Here is a 23,427-nt window from a genome sequence, read left to right as displayed (position 1 = left end):
TTCCTGTTCCTACTGGTATGGTAGAACCAACGGAGGAAAAACAACTGGCAGGACCAATTACTAGAAGCAGGGCGAGAGAGTTAGTTCACACTAAAGCCCCTACGCCGCAACTGAACACGGACTGGAAATAACCAGGCCGGCTCACCTGTGTGTTGGTGTTGTTAACGTAAGCACTGGATTTATTAAAAGGTGTTTAGTGTTTACGCTTCATGAAATACTCATACATTGCTGCATGCAGTAATCTCATTTATAACATCTGTAGCCCATGCTGTAGGGTGATATTTAAGTATATTTAAGTATTTACTCTGTAATTGTAAAAGTGTTAGCTGTGGGTCTGTAAGTCCAGGCGGGGGAGAAGCATTAGCAAGTGTGAAATACTAGTTTGCCCCAGCAGGGATTATCTCCTGCCCAGCAAAAGAAGGCCCATAGACATCGGACAATCCATTGTGAAACCTCAGAGGACAAAGGACTTTGTTGATTTCTCCCCCTACACCCATGAAAGAGAGACATGCAAGAGCACACGTCCCATCATCTTAGAGTCTGGGGAGAAGAGAATAAAAATCCCCGATGAGGAGATTTTGGTGTCTCTGTGGTGCTTGAAATGTGGGAGGACACAAAAATTTCTAAACATAAGCAAAAGATCCCCAGCTGTTTTGCCAGGGATAACCTTAAAGCACTTACCGAGATGGCACATTACAGCAGCTCTATCACCTTTTGAAACCTAAGACTGTAACTCACGTGTGTGTAGGTTACCTGCGTTAACCTTGTCAGTAACTCTCTTCTAACCTTTTCTTAGTTAATAAACCTTTAGATAATTTCCTGTAGGATTGGTTGCAAGCGTTGACTTTGGCGTGAGAGCTAAAGTGCAACTGACCTGGGGTAAGTGCATGGTCCTTTGGGACTGGGATTAATCTACATATTTTTGTGGGTTTTGGTGTAAGAGACCATCTGTCACAAAAGCAGGCTTGCCTGGGTGGCAGGTAGACATGAGTGCCGAAGGGGACTGTCCATGTGACTCCGTGGTTAGCCTGTTGTAGTACCTGGGGAGTTTATACTTGATAGTTGGTTGGTGAAATCTAAGTCTACAACTCACAACCCTTCTGGGGTTTGGGTTCTCTGTTATCAGTCTGCCCTGAGCTTGGTACTTATATCCTTGAGCCACTCAAGGAGGCATGGCACCAAGTATAAGGAGTAAGGAAAGAAATGGCTACAAAGAAACAGAAGTCCAAAGACGCTCCTAAGGCTAAAACTCAACACTTAGAGTTTTAGGTTCAAAGACGTTTTTCTCACCAAAGTCTTTCTTCCAGCATGGCTGATCCGTCCGTTAGCCGGGATCCAACTCATGGAGCTCCAAGAGCTGGCTTTCTTTATCTGCTCAGGTGAAGGGCGTTATGTTGAAGACTTGGAAAGTACGTGTATTCAGAGAGAAATCAGCATGGAACACAGAGAGATGCAAACCCATGAAAAGTCTTCATTGAACTGCACTAAAAATCAGCCAGGACTGTTTGAGCTATTCCCTAATAGTCTAACTCTATTGTTATGGCAACAACCTAAGCTCTGTTGCTACGGTAACCTAGGCAATAAGGCAACACACAAAATACACAACAAAGGCTGCCAAAATGGACTCTTTTTCTTGGCTGCTATCTGCAAAAATTTACCTTTGTTTTCAATATCTGGAAGCCCTCTGTGGCTCCGCTTGCGGTGTGACCAGGAAGCTGACACCATGTTCATTTTTGTCATCTCCTCCCCCCATTGTGATAGTTACGGGGCTATTTCCCCCACTTCCCAGTTTAATGGCTTTGCTCACTTTAATGTCAATGTGTTTTCAGCGTCTCTCCTGGCTCAGTTTACACTGGAGACACATTCGAGCAGCTGGGTCCACAATTCTTTGTCTAGAGCACGGTAACTTCAACCTTACGTGCCAAACACATTTTCAGGGCAGCTTTCCAGTGTACGTTTATATCAGTCTGTGCACACCCTATACACCCACCACGCAATGAGCATTGGGACTTGTGTGCTATCAGTTTATATGGGAGACCATACGTACTACTGGTCAGGTACAGATTAGAACAAGTCTGGTATGTGTAGTGAGGACATAAACTGTGACAACTGTTGTTGACAGAAAGAAGGGAACCAGTTTAAAATCAACAAGCTGAAATTCAATAAATATAAGTGCCAAATACTCCCAGCTGCTCCAGCTTTAGCCACTTGAATTCGGGAGAACATCAGGTCACCCCGAATCTGAATATTACAGACACCTCAGCACCTGTCCTCTGCTGCGCCATCACCTCCCTTCATCCTTGTGCTGGCCTCTCGTCTGAGCGTTGGGCCTGGATCTCTGCTGAAATGAAAGTCACAAAGAAAGGCACCTTGGTCTGAGGTTGTGCCGCTGGGTTTGCCTAGCAGGGGCTGTAGGGTGGGATCGAGGAGCACCGGCAGAGCTGTTCGAAGCCCACATCTTGGCCAACACATCTGTCGATTCTCCACGCCCCAGCCCACTTGGCAGGTTATTTCCTGTTATTCCCAGTTCTTAGCAATTTCTCGTGAAAGGCTTCGTTTGCTGAATGTCACATCCCGTATCTCCTTGGCCACCTGCCAGGCCAGGCTCCATTTCTTTTCCTGATTGCACTATGCAGGGGAACTAAGATGGAGAAAACACTGAACTGAACTGAACACAGCACTCCAGCTGTGACCTCTCCAGTGCTGAGCAGAGCAGAACACTGTGCATAGGTACCTTCCTGAATTGGGGCCTTGAAGAACAATACACAGGCAAATTCAGTGGAGGGGTGAGGTGGATTAGGGCCTGGATTGCATCCAGCCATAGGACCATCAACAAAGCGAAAAGCTCTTGACATTTCTGGCTCAGGGGTGTTGTCCCCCTTGAAGATTCTAATACTCTTTGACAGTTGCTAACCTCTCTATGTCCTTGGGCATTCCACCAGCCTAGGCGCTGGATCCATGGATCCTGTCTTACAGTCCTGGTTACAGAGCCATATATATCAGAACTGCTATGGGGCTTTTTCCAGGCAAGGATCAAGGGCTGTATCCTCATCTTGACAATGATAGGCCGTATTCTCCATCTCTTGGACTCCTAGAATCCACGTTAGTTACGTGACGAAATCCCACTGAGATTCACTCAGAACCAGGCACTATTTCCCCCTCCAGGTCTCTTTAAAATGCCAGCCAAAGCCAAGTTCAGGTGCCTTTCTGAATGACACGTTGAATGGGTCCAACCTCCCCTTAAAATATATTATGGATTTTGCAAATTTATTTCCAAAAAATAATTATGTTCCAGCCAAAATCCAATTTTCACCTGAAAACCAGTTTTGATGATAAGATTTCAACCAGCCTGATATATAAGGCAGTTGAGAATCAGGCTTTGCATACCGGTGGCTTAGCACTGGTTTTAATGTGTGCTATTTGAAATAGTGTGTGTTTGTGTAGGTCCTGCCCCAAAAGAATTCTCGAGCGTGGACATATCAGCACCAATGGCAAGGGAAGGTTGAAGCTAAGCTTAGATCAGTAGGAAGAAGGTTTCAATCCAGATCCTTTTTGGTAGCCTTCATTTAAACACCCCTGCTCTATGGCAGAGGATGCTTGGAAGGAATAAGGGAGAAGCCGTACCTGGAAGATTCTCGTTCAATGCTTTGCCACAGACTCCTTGTGGGGCCTTTGGGAAATCACTAAGCGCCAGATGTTCAAAGGTATTTAGGAACCTGAAGATGCAGATAGGAGCCTGCTGAGATTTTTTAATGTGCCTAAGCAAGTTAGGTGCCGAACGTCTCTTATTTCCTTGTTTACTTTGTATGTGTGATGCAGTGGGAATTTTGTGTAATATTTTTATGATTCCCAGACATGCCTAAGGGTATGTCTATACTGATGGCGGCAATGTTGCTGCTGTCAGATCGATGTCTATGGATGGATTGAGTGGTCAGTGGAGACCCGCTCAATCAATCCACAAGTCGACGCTGGTACACCACCCCCTCAAGTGGCGTAGCGCTGCGTCGATGGGAACACAGTTCCTGATGGCATGGTGCAGTGAAGACACCACACAGAAGGGAAGCACAGCAATTGATGGGAGCAGCCTAGCTCCATCCTCCCTGGAACCCCCTTTCAGGTAGTTAAAGGCTGCTATCAAATCCTCCCTCACTCATCTCTTCTGCAGACTAAACAAGCCTAGTTCCCTCAGCCTCTCCTCATAAGTCTTGTGCTCCAGCCCCCTCATCATTTTTGTTGCCCTCCGCTGGACTCTCTCCAAATCCTCCACATCCTTTTTGTAGTGGGGGGCCCAAAACTGGACACAAGACTCCGAATGTGGCCTCACCAATGCCGAACAGAGGGGAATAATCACTTCCCTCGATCTGCTGGCAATGCTCCTATTAATGCAGCCCAATATGCTATTAACCTTCTTGGCAGTAAGGGAACACTGCTGACTCATATCCAGCTTCTTATTTACTGTAATCCCCAGGTCCTTTTCTGCAGAAGAGCAGAAAATGCCACCTGCAGAAGATGTCACCTGCTTCCTAGTGAGGGACCCAAGAAGATTGCTCTATGGCGGGTATTGGAGGAGAAGAGGGGACTCGCTCCCGGTCTGTAAGACCCTCCCTGTGGTGGGGGGTTCTGAGAGCACAGGTGTATTTCATCTCACCGGGCAAGGCAAGATGGGCCCGGATGGCTGGAAGCTGGAGTCAGCAAAGTTCAAGCTGAAACTACGGTGCAAATGTTGAACAATGAGCCGGGGAACAATTGACCTGGGACTTTGATGGATCCTCTATCACATGCAGACTTCCCGTGGTGATGTGGTGTCTCTCTCTCGATACCCACTCAAGGCAGTGTCTACACGGCACACTTCTTTCCTGTGGAGTACACACCTGTGAAGCCCCCAGCACAGGTATAAAGAGCAGTTTAGATGGCAAGGTCCCTTAGTTTTTTGTCGGTGTAAGTGAGAGCACAGTCTGGTCTCAAACATGGCACACGTACAATTTTGTTATTTTCCTTTGCAGATTTTGCCAAGATTTTCCACATTTATATTCTCCCCAAATGTTACAGATGTCCTGCATTGCAGATCCATCCCACAACTTTTGTTGACTTTGAATCTGGATATATATTCGGATTTCCAAAGGCATTTAAAAGAATTAGGTGCCGAATTCCTATGGGAATTAGATGCCTATGCACTTTTGAAATTCCACTCGATGCTTTTCTGCATCTTTAGGTGCCACCCTTTTGAAATGTGGCTCTCTACTGCCAAGATCTTTCTGTATTTTCCAGTCCTGGGACTTCAGAATGAAAAAAATCCCAAGTGCTATAGAAATGTGAAGTATTTTTATTGATATTACACTATTTGTAAAAAGTTTGGGAATCAAAATGACCCCAAAATTCCAGGGCTATTTTTTTTTTTTTTTAAACCAGGAGCCTAAATTTATGTTCCCACATCCTGATCTGGCCTCCTAAATAAATGGTCTGACTTTCAGAAGCACTGAGTGGTTTGCGTACCAGCCCGGTTCAGAGCCTACATCGGGACAGTTCCTCGGAAAACTCCAGTTTAGCTTTCAAAATTTGTGCCCAAGACAGCATTCCCTGACACAGACTGAAAAATCTTGTGGAGAGATTTCACAGAAAGCCCCTGATTTCTGTCACACATTTTTTTCCTGAAGCCAGCTCTGTGAAAGTCTCTTCAGCCACATGCTTTGAAGCCCCAGCAGATCAATGTTTCTGCATTGCTCCTTATCTTGATTCAGGGCAATGAGAGTCTGGTGGCTGGCTGTGGCTGGTTTATGGTCTCAGCCAATTGCAAAGCTGCTCATCTCTTCCCTGTCCCACCTCCCACTTCCTCCCATGTGCTCTCACTGGCTCTTTCATTATCAGACTCTGCTGCCTGTATCCTGTGCTCCTGGAGCAGGGTGTGCTTGGTAAGTTGCAAGATCTTTACCTCGGTTTGAATCCTTTGCTAATCTGCATTTATTTTTTGCCATCCACCCGTGTATCAGGATTGGAATAAATGTAGTTAAATTGCAGGCGGTGCAGAGAGGTTTTCCTATGGCTGGAATTTGGCTGTGGGGCTGTTGAATTCAGAATCTTCAGGCCACCCCTTTCCATGGGGCCAGAGGCAGGGGGGTTAGTGGGAAAGTGACCTGGTAAAACTGAGGTTGTGCTTTACGATCTTCAGCGACACCCTTGAAGTTCCCAGTAGCCGAGTGACACTGGCTGCATTATTTGTCCCTGTGTTTAATGCATCACTGTGTGGCTGCAGTGTTCCCTGTCCCACACGAGCTGTGGAAAGGGTTTGTTATATCTCTCGTGTTCCTCTCCCTGTCCCCTGCCCTGTGTGGGTTGTGACATGTTTCAGGGCACACCAGGTGTACGCTGCAGAGCCTGGAAACTAACCCAGCTGTTCTGCTGCTTCCTTCTGCCCTCTAATCCTGTGTATTGCTCCCCTATCCAGAGCAGGGAGTACAAAGCCTGAGATCCGCTCCTGCGCCTGTAACCAAACCCTGAGAAAGAGCAGCAGGTGGCAGGTGGGTTGGGGGAAAAGTGGGGAAGTTGAAGGTCGCGCCAGGCCTTGGTTTTAGTCTGGCAGTTCTCCCCACTTTGCAATTTGTGGATGCACCTGCCTCCCACCCCACTGGAGGAAATAATACATGGAAGCTGAGTTGCAAGAGAAGAAGGTTGAGCGAGCTCCGAAAGCAGTTTTGTAATGGGGGTGGAGGGGCTGGGAGTCAGGACACCTGGGTTCTATCTGGCTACCTCTCTTTAAGACCTATAATTTCCACCTTGGAGAGAGGACTCCAGAATATTCCCGTTAGAGGGTCTGGCAGGCCTCGTCCTGCCCTGAGCGATCTCCTTTCCCCAGCTAGTGCAGGCTGAGGCCTGTCAAACCTTCAGTTCTGGCCTGTGGAGGGTAGCAGATGTTTTTCAGCTCTGACTTTATCGAAGAATCTGTCTCCAGCTGTGTCGGCCGACCCAGTGTTCAGCTGTGATGATGCAGTGTAGTAGGAGGGACTTGTGGCTTTTTTGCCCTGCTAATCTATGGCATGTGTCTTGAGGCCTTCAGGCTGGTGTCGCCTTATTGAGCTGAACATCACATTTTTAAATCCTCAGTGTCCCGGGTTGGCTCATCTCTTCCTCCTCCCACTGCAGATACATTCACGCTGTTTGGCTGAAGCTGTTTGAGTCTCTTGTTTCAGGCCTTGTCAAAATTTGAGACCCTGTCTTCTCGCTGTGGACGTTAAATGGGCCATGAAATCTCTTGTAAGCATGGGAGGGGGCTTGGGACGTTGTCCGCTGAACTGTTCCCCTCCCTCCTCCTATTCACTTTGCTCTGGCTGCTTCTCTCCACCCCGGAAGTGACGTCCTTTTGGTCCTGCTGTCTTCCCCTCCATGTGTAGCGTTAGCTCTTTCTGCCTCGATATGCCCCGGTAGAACTGGGCTGGGGCGTGCTGGGGAATTAGGTTTAGATGATCCCTGTAGCAGCTCTTATCCTGGGTGGAGCAGCAGCAGCAGCAGGGCAGAGGAAGGTCATGCTATGTTGGTCATGCTCTTATAAATGTTTGTTTGCCTGTTTCAGATTGTGGAGGGGCTGGAGGATGGCGTCTGACTCCCCACCCCCACGGCAGGATTGGGGCTGACCTGGAAAAATGAAGGAACTGAGTCTTGACGATGGTCTGTAATGCAGCATCTTGAACCTGAGCCCTGAGGACCGTAGGGTGAGGGGCTCCAATGGAATAGGGCCTTAAAGAAAAGGGACTGAACGGTTTTATGGCCTGCGTGAGCTGAGGTAAGGATAATCCGCTCCTGTGTTTTCAGGGCTAGCTCTGAGCTGTGAGGAAGTAGCCAGGGTGTGTTGCTGGAGGCGGGATGCTTGGGTTATTATTAGTTGTGTTACACTGTGGCCTAGAGGCCCTCTTGTGCTAGGACAACTTCCCAAGCTCCCTCCCCTGCTTACAAGAGATTTCATGGCCCGTGTGTGTTGTACAGACACTTGAATCCCTGTCCCAGAGGTTTTTGTTGGCTTTGTCTTCTTCGGTCATAAAGGAAGGAAGACAGGAGGTGTCAGCGTTACAGAGGGGAACAGGGACAGAGAGATGAAGGCTGAGATTTCCCAAGGAGCCCAGTGGAGTTAGGACCCCAACTCGGCGATTTACTAGGATTTGTTCGAGGTCACCCAGGGAGTCTGTGGCAGAGCTGAGAACTGAGCCCAGGTGTCTCAGTTCAGAGCCTTAGCCACACAACTGTCCCTGCGCTGGAGGCACTTCTTCGGCCTTGCCATGGAGAGTGAAGGATAATGTTGTCACGTCTCACACCCCAGGAATACTGGGGATAAAGTCCTCACCGTTGTGGCACAATGAGCGCCCCTTTGGACAGCCGCTGGGAACTGGGGGAAGTGTATTACTGTATGAGACAGCCCATGAATGGATTCAGGGGAGCTATCTTGAGAGTGGGTGTGGAGGGGAGACCCAACCCACAAGAAGTTTCTTAGATCCAGAGGGGACCCCTCTGTGTTTGCCATTGGGGTATCACGACTGGCTTTGAGGGTGTGGGTGGCGTCTGCCATGATGTACTGTATATTCATTCCATATCTCACCTGATCCCCCCCGATGACACACATGCCCTGAGCAGACCCCACTACATCAAGGAAGCATTAACTTCTTCGTGAGGGGAGCTGTGTTGTGTGTGCTGTGCTAGAGGGGGGAGTATCTGAGAGACCAGTTGTGTGACTGGTGCAAGTGACAGCTGACTGTGTGTGCTTGTGACTGGTGCAGTTACAGGGCTGTTTGGCAGTTGAGGGTGTGTCTGATTGATTGATTGATTGGGAATGCTTTGATCCAGGTGGGCTTTGAGGGGTAATTGCAGGGGCGGGGCAACTGCCACAGCCTTATAAAAAGCAGCCAGCTGCGAAACAGCTGAGTGGCGAACAGAAGGAGGGAGTTTGCCTGGGAGTTCACCTGAGGAGGGAGCCCACAGCGGGTTTTTGCCTCTCAGAGGTTGCTGAGCAGGAAATACAGCATCTGAGGAGGCTCTCAGAGCAGAGATATGGAGAGGGAGCGATCTGTTGTTGTCACCTGCACTGGGTGTGCTATGTTTGTCTTCCTCCCCCAGGATAGAGATGACTTCATCTGTACCAAGTGCAGGCTGGTTTCCTTATTGGAAGAGAAGGTTAAAGGACTAGAGACCCAAATGTCAACCCTGCGTTGCATTACAGAAAACGATGTCTTTCTCCATCGGGCACAGGCAGAGCGTAAGGAAGATTCAGAGAAGGCCGGGCAGGCGAAACTGAAGAATGGGGAAGAAAATTGGCAGCATGTGACCTCCCGAAGAAAGAGAACCCATGTGCCCACCATGCAGATAGAAGTAAGGAATCATATCCCACCCCCCCCCGAGGACACAGTGAGCAGACCCCACTACATCAAGGAAGCATTAACTTCCTGTGTGTTTTCCGTTTTGCCCTGCAGTGAAATCTGGAATTTCCCATAGTAGGTGGGGTCATGGTTTAAGGCCAGAAAGGACCATTGTGACCATCTAGTCTGACTTCCCGCATCGTCCGGGGCATAGAACGTCACCTAGTAATCCCCACTGTGACTCCCTGACTCCTTCCCCTTTCTAAAACTCAGCTGTTGTCCCCACTCACACTGCTTTAAAATAGTTCTCTGCACCAGCCCCTCACTTCACTGCATCGCCAGGTAACTTCACGGTGCCATTTCCCTGCCTATAACTGCTGTGCCCTTACCAGCTGCTCCAATGGCCTTTATTGAAAAGCCAGATCTTCGAGGCCCCAGAAGGCACTGTTAGATTCCCTAGTCTGATCTCCTGTTTAACACCGGCCAGAGAATTTCATCTAGTGAACTCAGTGATTTGTGTCTGACGAAAGCAAAGAAAATCTGGAGGGGAAGACAGCATGGGATGGAGAATCCATCATCCCTTGGGAGTTTGTTCAGTCACCCTCTCCGTTCGAAACGTGTGCTTTATTTCTAACTGGAGCGTGCCTGGCTGTAACTTCCAGCCATTGGTCCTTGTTCTGCCTTCCTCCATCCGATTAAAGAGACCTACGGGGCCCACTGTTTTCTCCCCGTGAAGGTACTTGTACACTGTAATCAAGTCACCCCTCAGGCTTCCCTTTTCTGATTTAAACTAAACAGGTCAGTAAGTCTCTCACAATCAGGTGTTTTTCCAGCCCTTGAATCACTTTTGGGCTCATTTCTGAACCCTCTGCGGTTTTTCAAAATCCTTTATAAAAATGTGGACCCCAGAACTGGATGCGGCCTTCCCGTATCAGACTCTCCAGTGCCATACACAGGGGAAAAATCACCTCCCTGCTTCTATTTCCCCCGCTTATGCGTGCAGAGATTTTATCTGTCTTGCAGGTGACATGGGAAGCCAGGGAGCCCATGTTGTACCACAAGGAAGCAGATAAAATTCTCAACCCCTTGAGATTTCAGAGTCCTGAGCGGTGGTTTGTGTGTGGGAGGACAAGAAGGGGTCTGCTGTGATGAACCGCATGTTCAGTCCGTGTCTCACCTGATCTACCCTGATTACACACATGCCCTGAGCAGACGAATGAAACAAACACCTGCAGCTGAAGTCTGATTTGGGGGAAATCTGCTGTTCTAATGGTCTCCAATGCAACCATTTGTAAAGTCCCCAGACAGCGAGGGGAATAAATGGCAGATCCAGGGGGGGCTCTTCAGAAATATGGATCTGGTTTCGGTGCAAATGAAGGAGGGATGTAGATACAAGGAAATGAGTTTTCCATGCAGTTGATACTCTTTTTTTTTTTTTTGTCATGACCTGGAAATAATTCCTCCTTGCTTCTATAGGGGCAGGAACTTGGAAGACAAGATTGGCTGGGTTCGCTTCTCCCTCCTCACCCTGGATCCCTTGTAGGAATCACCCGATGTAGGTGCCGCTGGAAGTTCGTATCCATCCATTTTCTTAGTGTGGCCCCATATCGGTACCCCCCAGCCACTGTCGCCCTGCACGGGAGGTATGGGACAAGAAAGGGGTACTATGGCAGACATAGCAGTTAACAAACATCTGGCATAGGGTGCACCAGCCTCTCCTCATTCAGAACCCATTCAGTGAACTGATCTTCCAAACTTTGCAAACTGTCTTTCAGTGCCTGAAGCCGCAGACGCTTTCAGAAAGCCGTATCTTTCGGCACATGTGAACGGGAGCTCCCTGCTGCAGGACTTTATTGAGGAAACGGCTTAGTAAAGGTTTGCTCTTTGGGGAAATTCATGGGGCATTCTCTCTAGGAGGTACTTTTGCTCTCAGACCAGTTCATTTAAGGGAGAGTGGTCGCGATGACTGTTCCTCTTGTTTCCGCGAGCCATGGGCAGTGGGATTTTGTGTCATCGCAGATTAAATTTGGCCTTTCTTCACTCAGGCTGCTCTTGGATGGGTTTGGCTGTCCGTTAGCACCTTCTGAATTTTGCGGGGTCAGACACTCAAAGAGACAGAAGGGGACTGGACTCTGGGGACAGAAATGGGGTTTAAAAACAACCTGCTCTGCACATATTGCTCTGTAAACTTTAGCTAGTGGGCTAACCAGATAGTCACTTTACAGTGTGAGCTGAGGGATTGCAGGTGCTGAGGCAGTAGAAGCTATGCTGGAGGAGGAGTTACTTTAACTACACCAACTCGTTTTCCAAGAGGCAACTGTGTGCTGCATTCTGCATCTTTAACACTGAGATCCCTTATTTTTACAGAGCTGATTTGAGATGAGCCGGAAAGGAAAGGAAAACGTGTCTTTCTCTCCCCCAGCATCAACTGTGAGAGAGAGTTTGGGTCCTGAAGATGAAAAGTTTTGCCCCGTCTCGGATCTGCATTACAAGGACTCTTTGAAGTTATATCCAGGAAAGGAGATACTAAAAACAGGATAAATAATAAAACTAGATTGAATGGATGTGTAAACGGTGGGTGTTTTTTCATACAAAACGGCAGTGGTAGAACTGAGGGGGAAATGGAGCTTTCTCAACCCTAATCCACTAGTCTGAATTCAGCCCAGGTTGGTAGTAGCTGTTGTTGGGATTTTCCCAGGAGACTTAAGGGAGTTAGATGCCATGCTGCTTTAAACTCCTTTGAAAATCCTATCCTTAATCATTGCTGTCTGAAGGCTTTTCAGCTGCCCTTTCAGTGAAACGAGTTAGGGTGTAACTTCATGTCTGAGATGCAGTATCTGTCCAGGTGTTTTTAAAGCTCCTAGGTACTGGAGTATCTATGGACTAGTACAAAATAGAGGATCAGGATTGTTAATCAACACTGGTCTATTTACGGCTGTGTCCAAAATTACTTTCCACTCTTCCATGAATTTACCCTACCACTGTCTGGTTTCTACTACCAGCACCACTTAGGTTAGGCTCAGATTTTTTCAGATGCACTTGGGATTTGGACTCCCAGTTTACATTAAAAAAATTAATGGGAATTTAACAGGCCAATCCTGTAGGTTTGAAAATGGTACCTAAATGTATGTAAACCGTCTCCTCCCCACCACCCACCCTACAGATGCACACTCACTTTCCTGACATCAGCTCAGATCTTTATTTCTTGCTCTCAACATTGGCTTCACCCCAAATGAACAGAGATGGATCCTTTCCCATTGAGCCACCCCTGCAGTCCTGCCCCATCTTGCAGCTCTTGTGCTGAGGAGCTGGGGAGGCAGCGAGAGAGAGGGAGCTGAGGCAGTGCTGTGTGACCCCAATTCAGCAACCTGTTGTTGTGAGTTTAGGCAGCCCTGGGGTTGTGTTGTGTTGAAGTTAGGACAAAAATCTCGCTGGCAGTGATGCTGCGCTTGACCCTCAAAACCGGGTCTGTCCCAGAAAACACGGGCCACTTTGTGGGGTTTGGCTGTACACAAGAAACAAGCATTTCCCCCAAATCACGTCTTTCACATGAAACCAGGGTGAATGTTTTAAAAATGGCAATTCCCCAATGTTTGTCTTTGTACTCCCTATCACGGCAGAAGTTGCTGTTGTATTCTGTTAACTGATTGCTTTTTAACTGCGGGTGACGGCCTCTCACTCCATTGGGTAGCATTGCTGTCTCTTTGTCTGTGCCTAGGTGCTGCGGTAACTTCTGAAGATGGCACACAATCGTTCCAGGGAACGTTTGCGGTGCTGAGGGCCAGCGACCTGTTGACTTGGGGGAAAACTGGAAAATCGAAAGGGAAAAGGAGGGACAGACAGATGGACACATGGAGCCTTTGCTGGCTGTTTAGCAGCTTCAAGCAGCTGTGCAGTTGTCTGTAGACGAAAGAACTGGTTGATGGCAGCCGTTAACCCCGTCCCCCATAACAGCACCCCTAGCTCCTTTGTGTGTCCTACCCACAGAGTTTAACAGGTGGCACCCCGAATAGCTTATCCTAGACAACTAATGGGGGGAGGGGAAATGGGGACACGCACACAGCCCCTGGCATGGGGGGAAGGAAGGCGAATTGGGAGTGCATAAAACAGTGTAGCGGGGGAATCTAGTGTGTGGGAAAGGAGCACACCGCTCCTGGCATAGAGGAGGGTTCACATAGACCCCTGATGTGGAGGGTGAGAATGGGGAATCGGAGCCCACACAGCTCCTGCCATGGGGTGGGGAGGATACTGGGGGGTGCCTGGTATAAAGGGATGTGGGAATAGGGGCATACAGAACCCCTGCCACAGGGTAACGGTGGGGACCTTGGCATGGAGGTAAGTGGGAACAGGAGGTGCACACAGCTGCTGGCAGGGGGGTGAGAGACGCGGGAGTGTGCAATAAACTCAGCCTGCAGGAGCTGTGAAACGTGCCAGCTGCCCAATTAAATCCAAATTAACACAATCATCCAACTATAGCAGCATTTCCCCCCCCCCCACCACAAAGAGACGGTAAGATTTGCAGTTATTGGGGGGGGCTGGTTGGTTGAATCCATGGGGAGTTATTTTATGGCACGGCTATTCTGGTGCGGGGTGAGACCGAGTACGAAGGGGGGCGTCTTTTAGCACTCTGGGAAATGGAGTCTGAAAGTGTCTCACGTTCAGTGCTGGGCCCTTCCAGCAGCAGCACCCCCCATCATTATCCGGAGGCGGGGTAGAGAGTCAGCAAAGAGATGGTTGCTTGTGTCTGGCCCATGTCGCGCAGATGAGCAGCCGTGTGACCGGCCCGTTGCTGGGGCCTACAGGTGCTGTTTAAACGTGGGTTGCGAGGGCAGCCTGTGGGCGCCATTTTGACATGGTTTAGGCCATTTTGCTGGGGGCGTGGCGAGCGGGCAGCGAGGTGACGTTTTTCACTCTGAGCCCATTGGGTGCCATGTTGAGGTGGGTCGGGAGCTGGAGTGCGGGGCCATGTTGAGTTAATCACAGCACCGGCCTTATCTACGCCTGTGTAACCGTGCTACGCTGACGGGAGAGCTCTCACCATGACACTAGCTCAACGCGCGGTGGTAGAGACGTCAGCAGAAGGGTGTCTCTCCCGGTGAGAGTTCAAACAGCAAAGAGATGAAAAATGTTCTTGTGACCCTGTTTTACCTTGTACATTTACTCTGCCAGTCCATGAGCTGAGTTCTCCTGCAAGGTGAGATAAGGCCATTCACGGGTCCTTTGTAGCAGGATGTTCCTTAATGGCCCATTTAATTACAACAGGCCTCTTTCAAGAATGCATCTTCAAAGTTATAAAGTACAACTTACGTATTTCCCTACAGTGAGAAATACCAACCTTGCAGGGGAGATTAATGCACACAGCGATTTCCAGCCATTTCAAAGAGTCTAAACACTAACTACGCGAGTAGCTGTTTTGGACAGGACTAACGGACAGGTGAGCTGGTTTGGTTTCCAGCTATGAGTCTGTCAGTTCTTGGGACACGTCTCACATAGAGCAGAGCATGGGGCTTTAGTTGGTTTACGAGTGTCACACTGACAGCCCCCCCGTGTCTCACGTTGGCCACCCTAAATTAGTGGACTCTCTTGAGAGCATTGACCGAAGTCACTTCCCCAAACTCGCGGTGGCAGCAGTGGGAACTGAACTCATATCTCCTAAGTCACAGGTCGCCTTAACTCCAGACCATCCTGCCTTTGGGGCACTGTCGTCCCGCTACTGTATCTTAAATGGAGGGACTTGACGTTCCTTTGACAATCGGTGGGCAAGGACCTGCTACCCCATCCACATGGCAGGTTGACCAAGAGTGCCTGTGCCAGGAACACACCCACAGCAAGGCTGGGGAACAGCTGAAGCAGACGGAGATGGTGTACACCCAGCAGCCGCGGAGCCAGGATGTGGAACGGACCTCCATGAAGAGCGAGGTCTCCTCCCTGAAGAAGGTGCTGGAGGAGAACAAGCAGAAGCTCCTGGAGCGCAACCGCCGGTCCCAGAAGCTCCGAGGTCTGGACGACAGCCTCTGTCTGCGCAACGTTGCCGTGGCTAATCAGGAGGCGGCCCACGAGCCTCCCATGATACCTCAGCCTGCTGTCTTTGGCGTCCCATTGGGCAGGACCCATGGGGGAGTCTCACTCCACTACTCCCAGAGGTCAGTCTACGCCAGGGTGTATTCGTCTGCATTCCTGTGTGTATAAATCTAGATAGATGTGTGTTGTACATGTCAGTCACTATCTGTGTTTAAATCTGTGTGTGTTTTCCTGTGTCTTTCTCGTGTATGCACACAAACATACATCTGGGTGAGTGGCTCTTGCTGTGCGTGTGTTTGCTTGTGTGGGTGTTTATCTCTAAATGGAGGAGGGCGCATAGCTCGAGGGGTGTGTACATGCATAGATCTGTGTGGGTGTGTTCTTGCTCCTTTATCTCTGCTTGTGTGCAGAGATATGTGTGTGTGTGTGTGTGTTACTCAGTGTTATCCAGTGTGTTTCCCTGGGTATGTTCCACCCCTTCCTGTCTTTGCAGTTATTTCTTTCTCCCACTTACATTTCAGCCCTTACGTGTATTTTGCACTAGTTCATTTCTCCGTCTCTTTCACCCCAGGATTTATAATCCATGAGTCGCGCAGTGGGAGAAGCAGGGTCGGTTTTGCCATCTCACAGCCCAGGGCTTTGTGCGCTGTGTCAAGCGACTTGGGTAAATCCCTTGCTCTCCCGCTCAGAAATCAGATCAGCTAAGAAAGAGAGGGGGAAAAAATGGATCCTTTGCGTCTCGGTTTCTAGTTCTTGCTGGATCAAGGATCTCGCAGCGTGGGAGGTGGGCAGCGGCGGGACCCCAGGCCAGGTTGCAGGGGAGTGAAGGTAAAACAGGGGCAGTGGACGGCACGGGGTACACAGCCGGGGAGGGGGTGGCTGAATGAGGAATGGTGGATGGGGTGGGCAGCACAGGCTGGAGTAGGGGGAACCAGGTGGGGGCGCTCAGATGCTGCCCCCAGGGGGATTTCCCAGGCAGGGAGTTGCAAAGTGAGTCTGTCCCACGCTCACCCGACTCTGGAGTGCACGGGCTCACAGCGACGCTTGTGTTTGGTCTAGCCATGTCCCCCCACCCGCCCGCTCAGCGGGGCCGGGCCAAATATGAGCATCATTTCAACCCCATACACCAGGAGTCAGGGCATAACACCTTGGGTGGAGAGCCGATCCCAGCCAGCCCTACAGGACAGGAGCCACTTCGATCGCAACGGGGGGTTGGGGTCAAAGTGAGACAGTCCCCGAAAACCCAGGACTGTAGGGCTGCCACCTCTGAGTTACGAAAGCACGGGACAGGACCCATCACGCTGGACAGCTGGTAGGGCAGGATGGGCCGAGCCCCCAGACAGACTTCCCAGGACAGGTGCCCGAGCAAAGGGACAATCCTGGGAAAAGCTGGGCAGGCAGCATCCCAGTGGGATCAGAAAGGGACCCCAGGAGAGGGAGAGCTGGGCGCTGTGGAGAGCACAGGCCAGGCTGCAGGGGGCTGGGAAACGGGGCAGGCGCAGGCTGTGTGTGTCTCTGTGCAGAGCAACGCAAGGAGTGTGCTGGAGGGTTATAATGAAGGCACTGTGTGTGTGTGCAAAGCAATGCAGGGGCTGTGCGAGGGGAGGGGGGATGTTGCAATGCAGGCACCGTGTATGTGTGTGTGTGCGCAGAGCAATGCAGGGTTTGGGGGGGACGAGCTACGCAGGCGTGGGGTTTGTGGGCGCACACGCGCAGTGCAATGCAGGGGTTGTGTTGGAAGGGTTGGAACACCGGAGCTGTGTGTGTTTTGTGCAAAGCAATACAGGGATTGTGTTGGGGGGGGTTGCAATGCAGGTGCTGTGTGTGTGTGTGTGTGCAGAGCAATGCAGGGGCCGTGTTGTGGAGGTTACAAAGCAGGCGCTGTGTGTATGCAGCAGCAGGGGTTGTGTTGAGGTGGCGGGGAGGAGCTACGCTGGCGCCGCCGGTGTGTGTGTGTGTGTGTGTGTGTAGGGGGCGGAGCGACTCTGTTTGCAGCAGCCGCCATTCCCCGCCCGGACGTGTGGCTGCGGAGCGGAGCGGAGCGGGCCGGGCCGGGCCGGGCGGAGGCGGACTCGGGGCCGGGCCGGGCGGAGGCGGACTCGGGGCCGGGCCGGGCCAGGGGTGGTGTTTAAACGTGCACCCGCACACACACCGAGACACACACACCGGTCCCTGCACCCCTCCACCTCCCCCACACCCCTGCACACACCAGTCCCTGAAACCCCCAACACACAGACACACACACCGATCCCTGCACACACAGACACACACACCCCTGCACACATCCACACCAGTCCCTGCACCCCACACACACACAGACACACACACCGATGCCTGCACACACAGACACACACACCCCGGCATACATCCACACCAGTCCCTGCACACACACCCCCACACAGAGACACACACACCCCGGCATACGTCCACACCAGTCCCTGCACACCCCCCCACACACAGAGACACACACACCGATCCCTGCACACACACACACACACACCCCTCCCCCATACCCCTGCGCCTTCTCTCTGCGCATCTGGGCGACTTTAGCCGTTTTCCTTCTGCCGTTTAAAGCCCCCGGCCCCAGGATCGGTGCCGACAACGGGCCTGCAGCGGGAAACAGCCTGTCCAGTGCGTGGGACGTAACACTCGTGAACGGGGTTTCTTCGCGGTGTGTTGGATTTTTAGTTGATTCCTAATAAAAGGGTCGTTAGCGGAGGGAGGCGGGAGGGTCTGACTGTGTGGAGGTCTCTGAGATTTGGAGCTATAAGAGGGGCCTGGGGCGCTAGACCTGGGTCCCATCTGTGGGTCCATCACTGTTGTGCCAGCCACCCAGACCCTGACTCTTGGACTGACCCGCAGTGAGACAGTCCCACCCCCCGCAGATCGTGGTGTCTGAACAGACACTGCCAGAGCTGCATCATGCACTGGGGTGCCCACTTCCTGTTCATCAGCTCTGTGGAGCCGGTGCAGCCTTTTCGCTCTGTGTTCGTGCAGCACCTAGCGCGAGGTGGGCCCGGTGCCTCACTGGGACGCCGAGGCCCGGTACGATAACGGGAACTGATTTCCAAGTTCCTTGGCCAGCTTTGAAAATCCCCATCTAGTCAGGAAACTGAGGCACAGAGGGATTCAGTGGCTTGGATTTGCAAAGAAGTTAAAATTCCAACTGGCTTTCAATGCAATTTGGGGGAGCCTTATTCCCTTGGGCTTCTTTGAAATTCCTAGCCTAAGTGATTTACTTGCAGAGTCTCTGGTAACAGTGGGCTTTGAACCCAGGTTATTCAGTGCCAGCCCCATGTTTCAACCACCCGGCTGCATGCTACTTTAGACAGCTGTGGCTAGGGTGTTGTTTCCCAATGTGATAATCCCCCCCCCGGTCCCTTTTACCCACCTGTCCCTCACCCCCCACAGAAATTGGTCGATGACCTGTACCGCTTCCGGGATCGCTACTTTGAAAGCCACGGCGTGGAGGACGCCAGGAGAAAGCCGCAGGACGTGCGGGAGGAAATGCAGAAGACGCTCCAGCAGGTGGACGAAATAGTGACCGGTAACCGGGTGCAGGAGGGAAATGCAAAACCCCTGCACTAGACGGGGGGAAAAAAACCTCCACATCCTGTTCTCCACCCCTACATGCCGGCCAGCCCTGGGGCGGGGATTGGGGCTGGTGCCTCCTAGCGGGGAAAAGCCCCGTACCCCATTTCTCACCCCCCTGAACCAGCTGGTCCCCCCCATGCCCTGGGGCCGGAAGGGAACCCTGCCACAAGCTGTGCCATCCCTTTGCGGCTCTGTCTCTCCAGGCTGTTCCCAGGGGCTGGCTCGGGCGCTGAAGGGGAAGGCCCTGAACGTGACGCCCGACTACAGCCCCCAGGCCGAGGAGCTGCTGGCCAAGGCCGTGAAGCTGGACCCGGAGCTGGTGGAGGCCTGGAACCAGTGGGCGAGACCTCCTGGAAAAAGGGTGATGTCGCAGCCACCCACACCTGCTTCTCTGGGGTGCTGGGACATGTGAAGTGGAGACTGGGCCGAGGGGTTGATCTGAGGGCAGAGGAGGCGGGGACGGGGAGGCGGGAGGCCGGGCTGAGGGGCTGACCCGGGGTCCGCGTCTCTCTCCCCCCCACCAGCGGCAGAACAAAGTCTCGCTGCAGAACCTGTGTATGGTGCTGCGGCAGCTGCGAGCCGAGAGTGCGGAGCCGCAGGCCCAGAACATCGTGGACAGCGTCCGGCAGGCCAAGCTGGCCATCCAGATGGACGTGCGGGACGGGCGCTCATGGTGTCACTGATGGCCCCTTTCCTTGCCGCGGGTAACGTGCCCCAGCAATATCCCGCCGTTCAACCCTCCATCCGAATCCAGTTATCACCATCCCCCCATCCAACCCTCAGCTATATCCGTCTATCCCATCGGCCGTGTCCATCCCTCCATCCATCCATCCATCTTCAGCCACATCCCTCAATCCCCCTCAGCTATATGCCTGTGTCCATCCACTCTCAGCTGTAGCCATCCATCAACCCTCCATCCTCAGCCATATCCCTCCAGCCATTCATCTTTGACGGCCTCTGTCCATCCGATCTCCATGCTAACCTCCGTGTCTCTCCACCACAGATGTCCTGGGAAATGCCTATCTCTCGCGTTCTTCAACGCCAGCCAGAGCCCCAGTATCTCCCAGGAGGCCCTGAGCGCCTATGGCCAGGCGGTAGGTAGTGCCCTGTCTTCTGTTGGCTGCAGGGGGCGCTCTTCTCCGGGACCCAGGGCCGGCGCCCATTCTCCAGCACAGCGCGTGGGGTTGCGATGTTCCACCAAGCAGGCGGGAGGCTCAATGGGGGATGCTCTGACGTCGCTTTCCTCTCCCTGCTAGGAGAAGGTGGACCCTACGGCCTCCTGTAACCCAGACCTGCACCTCAACAGAGCGACGGTGAGAAGGGGAGAGGAAAGGGTGATTGAAGGGTGGGGGGCTCAGTTGGGGCGCGCTGCCCTGGGAATCCAGGCCCCAGCGTGCTTCTGGAGGGCACCGTGCGGCAAGGAGCAAGGCGGGGCTCGGTTGTGGTGTTTTCTGCTTGGCCGTCTAGACATCATGAACTGTGCCATACTCCGTGTGTGCGTGTGCCAGCTGCCCCCTCGCGGAAAGGAAGGAGCCCTGCTCTGGGCGTTGGCGTGTCCCGGCTCCTTTCCGCTCTAACCACTAGGCACCACTGCCCTCCTGGAGCCAGGGGTTGAATCGTAGAATCCCAGGGTGAGAAGGGACCCCAAGGGTCAATCTCCTCCAACCTCCCTGGTGAGGTGCAGGATCTGTGGTGTCCAAAACCATCCAGGACGCATGGATACCCAGCCTGCTTCTGAAAACCTGCAGCCATGGAGCTACCCACTGGACGGCCCACCTCCCCCACCTTGAGCCAGGCATAGAACCCAGGAGTCCTGGCTCCCAGCCCCCTCCCTCTAACCTGCTAGACCCCCTCAGGCCTGGAAGAGAACCCAGGAGTCCTGGCTCCCAACCCCCCCTGCCGTGACCGCATTGTTGTGTGTTTGCCAGGGGTCAGCTGCACAAGTACGAGGAGAATTACACGGTGGCCCTGGAGGGTTTTTCCCAGGCGGCCGCCCTTGACCCAGCCTGGCCCGAGCCCTGGCAGCGCCAGCAGCAGCTCCTGGATTTCCTAGAGCGACTCACCAGACTCCTGGAGAACAAGGTAGAGCGTCCGCCCTGCTCCCGGCCCTGCCCTGTCGGGCTTACAGGGTGAGACGTCTCAGTGGTGACCCTGCCGCCCTTCCTCCCGCTGCAGGGCAACGTGAAGGGTAAGAAGCTGCAGAGCATGCTGGGAAGCCTGCGCCCGTCCCAGCTGGGCCCCTGCGGGGATGGGCAGTACTAGGGCTCCTCCGGCCAGAAGGTGGCATTGGAGCATCAGCCCCTGAGCGCCCTGCGGCCGGGCGTGAACGCAGGGGCCGTCGTGCTGGGCAGGGTGCTCTTCAGCCTTACCGCGGACGAGAAGGTGCCCTTGTGAGTACCAGCCTGTCTGTCAGTCCTCAGCGCCTTCTGTTGATTTTTGTCTGTCTGTCTTCCATTCCATCCATCCATCTGCCCACCGTGCTATCCATCTGTCAGTCTTGAGCGCCATCCATTTGTCCATCCTGCTCTCTATGTATCCGTCCAGATCTCTGTCTCTCCTCTTCTCCATCTGTCAGTCCTGAGCTCTGTCCATCCATCCATCCATCCACATACATACACCCCTTCTATCCATCCATTCATCCATCCGTCCGTCCATCCATCCATCCATCCATCCAGTGCCAGGCTCACACTGCAGTGCGTTTGGCCTGGCTGACTCCGAGGGCCCCTGTTTTGCCGTCACTGTCTATAACATGGCGCAGAGCTGGGGGGTGCTCGTCGGTGACTCGGTGGCCATCCCTGAGCTGCACCTCCAGCACACTGCGTCCAGCACCAAGGCAAGGTGAGCGCGGCTCGGTCCTCCCTGCCGCCTGCTTAGTGCTGGTGGGATTTTATAGGCATGGCCCTGCAGGAGGAGGGATATGGGAAGACACCAGAGAGAGCAGGGGGGACATCAGGGCTTTTGTTGCAGCACGCTGGGGTCAAGGTGTCTTGCCCAAACCCCTGCTTATGGGATCGAGGTGGAAGTGCCTTTAAATTGGAGGCGGGGGATCACTATTTACTCCCTGATATCTACCTACACATTCAGGTAAGCAGAAGCCCACTAGCGGCACATGAGTGCCCAGCAAGGAAAGAGTTCATTTTGATACGCTTGCTGGGAGACTAGAGCACATCTCAGTCTTCTGTAACAAGCAGGGTGCAACACTCTGGCGTCTCAGGTTTTTTACAGCTGCCTAGCGGATTTGGGCTCCTGTTAAATTAAGGTACCCAGAGACCTTAGGCAGGTTTAACAACCTCAGCACACGAAATGAAAATCACCATCAGTAGGATCCAGAGCCAACAGTGGCATTTGCCCTGCCTCTGAGATGGGGTGGGAAATTTCAGCCATCGGTAGGGTTCAGATTAACCACCTTTCTGACTGACTTCTCTTGTCTCCACCATACACCAAGAGTTTCTCCTTCCGTGGGATCCGCGTGGAGACCCCACACCTGCTGGTGGTGAATGGCAAGTCGCAGGGACCCTGCAGCCAGGCGGCAGCCACTGTGGTGTACCGAGCGCAAAGCGAGTGAGGGAGGGAGGGAAGGGAGCCTCTTTTCCTCTGGTGCGGCTGCTGGAGGGATCAGATCTATCCTGCTGTTTGCTGCCCCCGGTGGATCCCGCAGGCATAATGGCTTGGAGAGCCTTGTGGGGCCAGGAGAGTACAGAGGATTTACAAGTGGGGATTGGGCAAAGGATGCGGATTGAGAACAGGGAGATCCCTCCTAGGGAGAGGGACTGGAGCAGCTGGGCCTGGAGGGTATAGATGGGGGAGCTCAGAATGGGGCTGTCCCCCCCTACGGAGAGGAAGAGACATCCCCCTTTCCCCATCCACTCTCCACGGTCCCATCACCCAGGGCAGTGAGCTGTACCCCGGCTCTGCCCCCTGGAACCCCAAGAAGTGGACTAAGCCCGGGTGTCAGGAAATCACACCAGGACCAACCCAACTATGCCCTTTCCATCCTCATCCCTTCCCTGCCGTGCATCTCCGGGGCCCGACTCTCTGTGTATAGACAGTGGATCTGGCCGGGGCCCAGCTCTCTGTGTATAGACAGCGGGTCTGGCCGGGGCCCAGCTCTCTGTGTATAGACAGTGGGTCTGGCCGGGGCCCGGCTCTCTGTGTATAGACAGTGGGTCTGGCCTGGGGCCCAGCTCTCTGTGTATAGACAGCGGGTCTGGCCGGGGCCCAGCTCTCTGTGTATAGACAGTGGGTCTGGCCGGGGCCCGGCTCTCTGTGTATAGACAGCGGGTCTGGCCGGGGCCCGGCTCTCTGTGTATAGACAGTGGGTCTGGCCGGGGCCCGGCTCTCTGTGTATAGACAGGGGGTCTGGCCCAGCACCCGGCTCTCTGTGTATAGACAGTGGGTCTGGCCCAGCACCCGGCTCTCTGTGTATAGACAGTGGGTCTGGCCGGGGCCTGGCTCTCTGTGTATAGACAGTGGGTCT

At 52.7% G+C, this 23,427-nt stretch overlaps 1 long non-coding RNA gene, 3 other non-coding genes and 1 pseudogene across 4 annotated transcripts; all 5 read left to right on the top strand.

Annotated features, from left to right (window-relative positions):
• Nucleotides 1-7,569: 7,569 nt before the first annotated feature.
• Nucleotides 7,570-11,893, top strand: LOC137167604 (uncharacterized). The gene is made up of 4 exons (XR_010924136.1): nt 7,570-7,774; nt 9,097-9,348; nt 11,111-11,210; nt 11,703-11,893. It is a non-coding gene; the product is annotated as an uncharacterized lncRNA (long non-coding RNA).
• LOC137167609 (small nucleolar RNA SNORD126) lies at nt 8,542-8,619 on the top strand. Its single transcript, XR_010924139.1, has one exon. It is a non-coding gene; the product is annotated as a small nucleolar RNA SNORD126 (small nucleolar RNA).
• LOC137167608 (small nucleolar RNA SNORD126) lies at nt 10,473-10,550 on the top strand. Its single transcript, XR_010924138.1, has one exon. It is a non-coding gene; the product is annotated as a small nucleolar RNA SNORD126 (small nucleolar RNA).
• Nucleotides 11,296-11,443, top strand: LOC137167607 (small nucleolar RNA SNORA79). The gene has a single exon (XR_010924137.1). It is a non-coding gene; the product is annotated as a small nucleolar RNA SNORA79 (small nucleolar RNA).
• A 3,301-nt stretch (nt 11,894-15,194) lies between the features above and the next one.
• LOC137167606 (tetratricopeptide repeat protein 5-like) lies at nt 15,195-22,515 on the top strand (annotated as a pseudogene).
• Nucleotides 22,516-23,427: the final 912 nt, after the last annotated feature.

Source organism: Emydura macquarii, unplaced genomic scaffold, assembly GCF_026122565.2.
Source record: "Emydura macquarii macquarii isolate MOO-44397 ecotype Brisbane River unplaced genomic scaffold, CSIRO-AGI_Emac_v2 contig_2947, whole genome shotgun sequence".
Lineage (NCBI taxonomy): Eukaryota > Metazoa > Chordata > Testudines > Chelidae > Emydura > Emydura macquarii.
The sequence above is the reverse complement of the archived record's forward strand: the minus strand, read 5'-3'. Positions and strand labels throughout refer to the sequence as shown.